The following is a 6,549-nucleotide window of genomic DNA, read 5'->3' as shown; positions in this document are numbered from 1 at the left end:
TTTATACTTCGGCCATTCTTCCGGCACAAAACTGAAAATTCCGGGTGGCGTCACCTTGGCTTGGTGGCCTCTAGGGCATGTAATATCGGAAGGTTTTCAATTCCGATATTGAATTCCGATATTAGATCTCAATATCGGAATTCCGATATTAATATCGGAATTGAGTTCATGTGCTATAAAATTAATATTTGGTTATATTCGTAAGAATTCTGGATTATTTACAATAAAATAATGATTGTAATCAAAATCTTTAATTTGGTACAAAACAGTACTTCATAAAATTGAAGTTTTAAAACCATTTTTACGTTATGGGTATCCATTTCATTTGGTTTCTATGTGACAAGAGGCAAACGAGCAGACGGATCACCTGATAATGAATGGTTACTGATAATGAGCTTATATGGACTAGCAAATAATTAAAGTGTTTTTGTAAAATCACAGGTATCAAACAAACTTTTACTCCTTCATTATATTACCCTGTTTTATGTTGGCGGAACGAATTTTAGAGTCATTCAAATCACGTGCTACAAAAATTGTAGAGAGTGGTAAAAAACTTGAATATGCTTGTAATTTGTTCCTTTTTGATTATCGATGTACAACTCACAAAACCACGGGCCATCATCATCATCATGTCAGCCATAGGACGTCCACTGCTGAACACAGGCTCCGATAATGATTTTCACAATGGCCGGTTGGTGGCGGCCTGCACCCAGCGCCTTTCTGCTACCTTTATGAGGTCGTCGGTCCACCTTGTGGTTATGAGTCCTACGCTGCGCTTTCCGGTACTTGGCCTCCACTTCAGAACCTTGCTGCCTCATAAGGCACTAAGGCAGAACCGTTGGAAGACCTTATCACAATGCTCGAAGACCTTAATCAAGTTTCCCAACAGGTAGGCCTTCGGATGAATATGGAAAAAACGAAGCTTATGTGGAATGTCCATGTTGCTCCTTACCCAGTTTCGGTTAGGAGCTCGATTCTCGAGATTGTTGACAAGTAAGTACATATGTCTATCTCGGACAAACGATCAGCTAGGTAGTTAGATGCAATTTCGAGAAAGAGGTAAATCGTCGAATACGAAGACGAAAGTCTTCAATTAGTGTGTGTTACCAGTGATATACGGCTCGAAAACGTGGCCTTTGAATATAGGGCACAACGTGCTATGGAGAGGGATAAGCTTGGTGTTTCTTTACGAGATCTAATCAGAAATAAGGAGCTCCGTAAACTAACTAAGGTCACTGACATAGCCCGACGGATTAGCAAGCTGAAGTGGCAATGGGCAGGGCACATCGTAGTTAGTACGCAGAACTGACGGTCCATAGTCCAGTAAAATTAATGTTTGAAAGGGAGTTGAGATGTCGTTCTTTGTTGACCAAGTACCTATGGCAAATGCTAAAATTGATTTAGAACAAGTTAAATTAACCATAAATAGTAAAGATATTAAAATATTTGCAGTGGAACAAAAAGTGATGGTGAGGGACATGAGAAAATCATTGGTCTTTGCCAATCATGTACTTTGGGCTTTGTGGCAGGTTGTGGCGAGTTTTAACGATTTGTTTAAAATCTCAATTAAAACTTTTATCTGATTCCGATATTACGATATTGGGTCGCTCAATATCGGAATTGAAATATCGGATCTCGCAGTCCGAGATTCCGATATTACGAGATTCCGAGATTCCGATATTCATGCCCTAGTGGCCTCTTCCACCCTGCTCTGCCTCCTTCATGTCTAATTTATGTTTTTTCTCCATTTATTACTTTTACCGCTGCCACCATGTGATAAGAGGCAGTAGATAAATAAAATACTGAATGAATTACTGACACTCCATGTTTAATAACCAGCTCCCTCAAGATGCCAAAACAACATGGCCGTCTTTCTTCAGTACCATAGACAATGACAACAATCATAGACTATTAAAGAAATCCAAAGATGATACAACACTTCTACTTGAAAATTTTCGTCATTATGAGTTTCCGGTTCTACTATTTGCTCTGATTCGTACTGAGGTACGTCCTCGTACTGATCGTCGTAGTAATAAATAGTACTGGTCCTCGGGACTCTCGGGCTCGGGCTCGTAAAAGAGTGTTTCCGGGGTTTCAGGGTTATTTATTAAGTTATGATGGATTGGAACTTCTGAACGCATTGAAACATCAGTTCAGTGTCCAACTTGTATGAGGGACGCTGCGCCAAAGGTGGATTGCTTAATCCGAATTTAAATTGGTTATTTTGTTGTGGGAATTGATTGAATCGATTCATTGGAACTGAATATGGATTAGGTCTGTAGTGATTGTTATTATTGCTAGGCATCCTATAAATAGGTCTAGGATTTTGATTAGGCTGGAATCTGAAATTTTGTGGGTTCTGGTAACATAAATATTAATTCTTCCTAATAAATAAGTAATTAGTAGGTAATTATTTTTCTACTTTTTAGTGTTTGTTTTTTGGAGTCGGTTTTATTTTTTTTATAAAAATTATTGATATAATGATCGGCTATTATGATGAAATATAAGATTTTAAAGGAGACTGAAACTTCTGGGCCCTAAATGTAACTAGTTGATATATGGTCTAAAAAAATGGTCATATTTTTCCATACTAAACTACAAAAAATCAGCCTATTTTTCTTTCTGGAAACTGTGTAATAAGAAAAACAAGATTTTTAAGCATTTACTAGTAAATCGATTAAAGAAGTATCGATTTATGTAAATGAGATCACACAATAAAATAAAAAAGGCACGCTTGCTTTATTTTAGGCGAATAACGTAAACAAAATAACTAATTGCGTTGATATAAATAAATATTGAATTATTTTAGCTCATAAAACATTTATTAAATGAATAAAAAAAAACATTTAGTTTAATAATCGATTTTTAATTTAATCGATACTTAAAAAAATCTGATTTAGTCTGTGCACTGAAACTGACAGCTGCCTGTCTATTTCTCTATGGATCACTCGTTTCGTATTTTTCGTTTCGTGCGTGTGCGTTTTGAGTGCTTTTCCTCCTATCTTTTTGTTTTTTCGCCGACCACTGCTTTGTTTTACGGATTTTGACCCTACCTGTATTGCCTGAACGACCCCTGCTTTCAACCTGGACTCTGGATCTTGCTTACACGTCTGACTTGGAATGTTTACTTTGGACTTTACTACCGGCTTAAGAACTGGATATTGACGCTATGGATCGCTGTGTAAATTGTGGAATAGACACTAGTCGCTGCAATGCACTAGGCAGACGATCCCTAAACGATGAGTCTACTCTGCATGTGATTCAACAATGGCTTGCACCTCAGACTGTAAGTTCAATAAACAAATCATAACCTAACTCACCATCTCGAAGTTTTCCATCGCTACTATACTTTGAAAATACAATACATTTATTTGAATGCTGATGGTTATCTGTTTACATTTTACTGAATATTATTAAAATGTATTCTAGTACAAAATAATTGCTGTCAGTTGTTAAAGAAATTGACAAAATGAATAACTACTATTTTTGCAATAAGTCAACACTTTTCAGTAACGTGCTATTGGATACAGTAGTAAACCATTGTACTTAGTGATTTTATTAACTGTAAACTACTGACATTTTAATAATACTGTTTATCTTTTTTAGGTTAATAATAGTGACTATGTTTGCAAAGCATGCTGGGACTTGGCTTAAAGCCGATATAATGATGAGGAAAGACAACTTGGCCACCATAATGTTTGTCTTCGCTGTGGACGTCCTCTTGCTTCAGCACGAGTTACTCATTTACTCCACACTAACTCCCATCGAGAACTGAGAATATATAATGTTATACGAGAGTGGATTACCTATACCTCGAGCTGTAAGTTCATTTTGTGTTTTTAAAGCATTTCAAATAAATCTTAAAAGGTTTGGCCCTATTGTATTTATTTTATGTTTAACTTTTTTAAGTTATTAGTTAATCTTGCGCACATCATGAAAATGAAATGAAAAAATATTTATTTAAATAGGCACAGGTTACATTATTGGCATTACAAAAGAATAAAAGCAAGATGTGTTAACAATATGAGTAAAAAAAGCAAGATGTAGTATCAATAACATGTATGAACATTTCTACTTACAAGCTTAATGAATATGATCGGTATCGCAGGACATTGCATAAAAATAAATGATAAATCTCTTTAGTATTGCTAGTCAAAAATTAAACCCGAAGTTCAGGACACAACATAATTATCACAATAATCATGACAGAATTAATGATTATAAATATGTTTTACAGGTATCCAAAGATGGTCGCATATGTCATACATGCTGGGTGGCTGCAGACAGAGCTGCTGTCCATATGATCTCAGGACCATCAACTTCATCCCGAGGAATACCCCCTGAAGAAATACAGCCAGAGACACAACATCCAATTACCAACTCTCGAAGTGGAATGGAAGCAATACTAAAACATTATTGTAACTGCATTGTAGGTAGACGAACTGTAGGCTGCTGCGCCCATATCATGTCGATAATATGGTACCAAGACCATTTAGTACCACCTGCACAGTTCTTAGATGATATTTTAATTATTATAGAAGACGAATAAAATCATTAAGTAAAGAAAAATGTTTTACTATTATTTTTTAACATCCTATCCATCACCTTGTCATTCCTGTCGTCTTCAAAATACACATAAGGTACAACTCCAAGATGGACTTCAGGCCGCAAACTGCAAACCTCTATGAAATCTGCAGAAATCGCCGCAGCTGCAAGCCGCAGTGGGGATTTCATACAGATTTTCTGTTTGCGGTTGCAGTCTGCGGTCTGCAGTCCATCTTGGACTTGTACCTTTAGGCCGCAAGCTGGATGACTGCAGGCACGGGCGCGCTTGCGCTTGTTTGTACCTATGGGTTGCGGTTTGCGTGACTTGGTTGACTCATATACGCCAGAACTCGCGTCCGTAGTCGTCCAGTTTTTTGTGGCCTAAATATAACGTAAAAATACCTTTTTCACCTAAATAACAGCTGATTTCTAAACTAGAAATCAGCTGTTTGTTACATAACCTCACTTTAACTAAACCCCTAATAATTCTGCTCACAGATAGCCAAAACACGCATAATTTTTAGTGAACATCTGCAAAGTATTAAGCTATTAATTTACACAATTTTTATCTTGTTACATCTTGGCCCAGATTTGTATGTAATTGTTTCCATCTCCTTTTCGCGTTCCATTTCAACTAAAATAGATAAACACGGATCTCAACGCGACATTTTTATATGAGTGTACATGTCAAGTACGGATACGAATACTGTGTGTCGAGGTACCGCCACTACAGTGTAACATTATGACAATATGAGGGTAGTTTAAAATATTTAAGCCCACCCGAACCGACGATTCCGTCAGCTGCCAGTCTGCTTGTGATCACGGCTGCATCATAGGCAGCCGAAAAATCAAGCCGCATACAAAAAAAGTATTTCTTTTCTATGCGGTTATTATTTTTGATTTGATTTTGAAATAAATCATATTTATAAAAAAACTATGAAAAGCAGTATATCAGAAAAGATGGCGATGTTTGAAGAAACTTTCTATGGATAATTTTTGTATTATTTTCCCATTTTCTTCACTAAACTTTAAATTTTAGGCAAAATCCAATATCTAATTACTACAAGTGATATAGTTATTATCATTGGAAAGAAGAGATAATTAGAAGCTAGAGATGTTTTTAAATTATGTTAAAAACAATCCACTAACACATTTCATTTTTCAACCAATTTCTTAGTTAAGATTTTTATCGTGTTTTGTACTTTTGTTAAACTTTGGCGGCTCGTAGTCGTAATCCAATCATTATCTGGATATAAAATGTTTTTATTAGACTAAAGACATATTGGATATTCATACCAAATAAAAATATCCGTTGAAAACACGCGAGAAAAAACAAAGTAGTTTTAGGTCAAATTTCGGAAAAAAAATCAAAAATATCAGTAAAATCGGAGGCATCAAATACTTTCACCAACAAAAGAATTACCTAGTCATTGATGCCTCCGACTGCATTTGTGAACTAAGGCTTGTTTTTATCTTTTTAGTTAATTTTTACGCAGTCGGGTTTTTATAATATTATTATCAGGGATCGAAATAGGTGGTATCAATTTACCTAACCTTATTGCGACGAGACGATTGAGCTGGATGAATCGAAAATTCCCTGGGAATAATTCCGATTTTTTGTGGGGACCAATGAGATAAAAAAAAACTCATACCAACCAAAACCAATGGACCAACGGGGTACCTTGTAAATTACCGGTCGAAACAAAAAATGCACAAAAGTGATGTGATTGTTTCCAAGAAATTAATAAAATACGTTTCTGCTAATTACAGAATTTATATATGTAGGTATTTTTTGTTGTCTTGTGATTTCCTATATCTAAGTGCGTTGTTTTATTATTATTACCTACTAATACATAAGAAAAATATATGTATTGTCGCGAAGTATAGGTATATAAATCTAGAATAAATAGATAAATAATCAGACAAATAAATCTAGAAAAAATAGATAATCAGCATCTTGTGTACCTACCTATGTATTTAAATTATCTTAAATTTTAAATAATG

The 6,549-nt window shown here is 35.4% G+C and overlaps 1 long non-coding RNA gene across 1 annotated transcript; it reads left to right on the top strand.

The window, feature by feature from the left end:
- The first annotated feature begins 2,924 nt into the window (after positions 1-2,924).
- On the top strand, positions 2,925-4,562 carry LOC135086325 (uncharacterized). The gene is made up of 3 exons (XR_010260402.1): positions 2,925-3,286; positions 3,607-3,820; positions 4,238-4,562. It is a non-coding gene; the product is annotated as an uncharacterized LOC135086325 (long non-coding RNA).
- The last annotated feature ends 1,987 nt before the right edge of the window (positions 4,563-6,549 follow it).

This window comes from Ostrinia nubilalis, chromosome W (genome assembly GCF_963855985.1).
Source record: "Ostrinia nubilalis chromosome W, ilOstNubi1.1, whole genome shotgun sequence".
In the NCBI taxonomy this organism is placed as follows: domain Eukaryota; kingdom Metazoa; phylum Arthropoda; class Insecta; order Lepidoptera; family Crambidae; genus Ostrinia; species Ostrinia nubilalis.
This window is presented reverse-complemented; position numbering and strand designations above follow the sequence as displayed.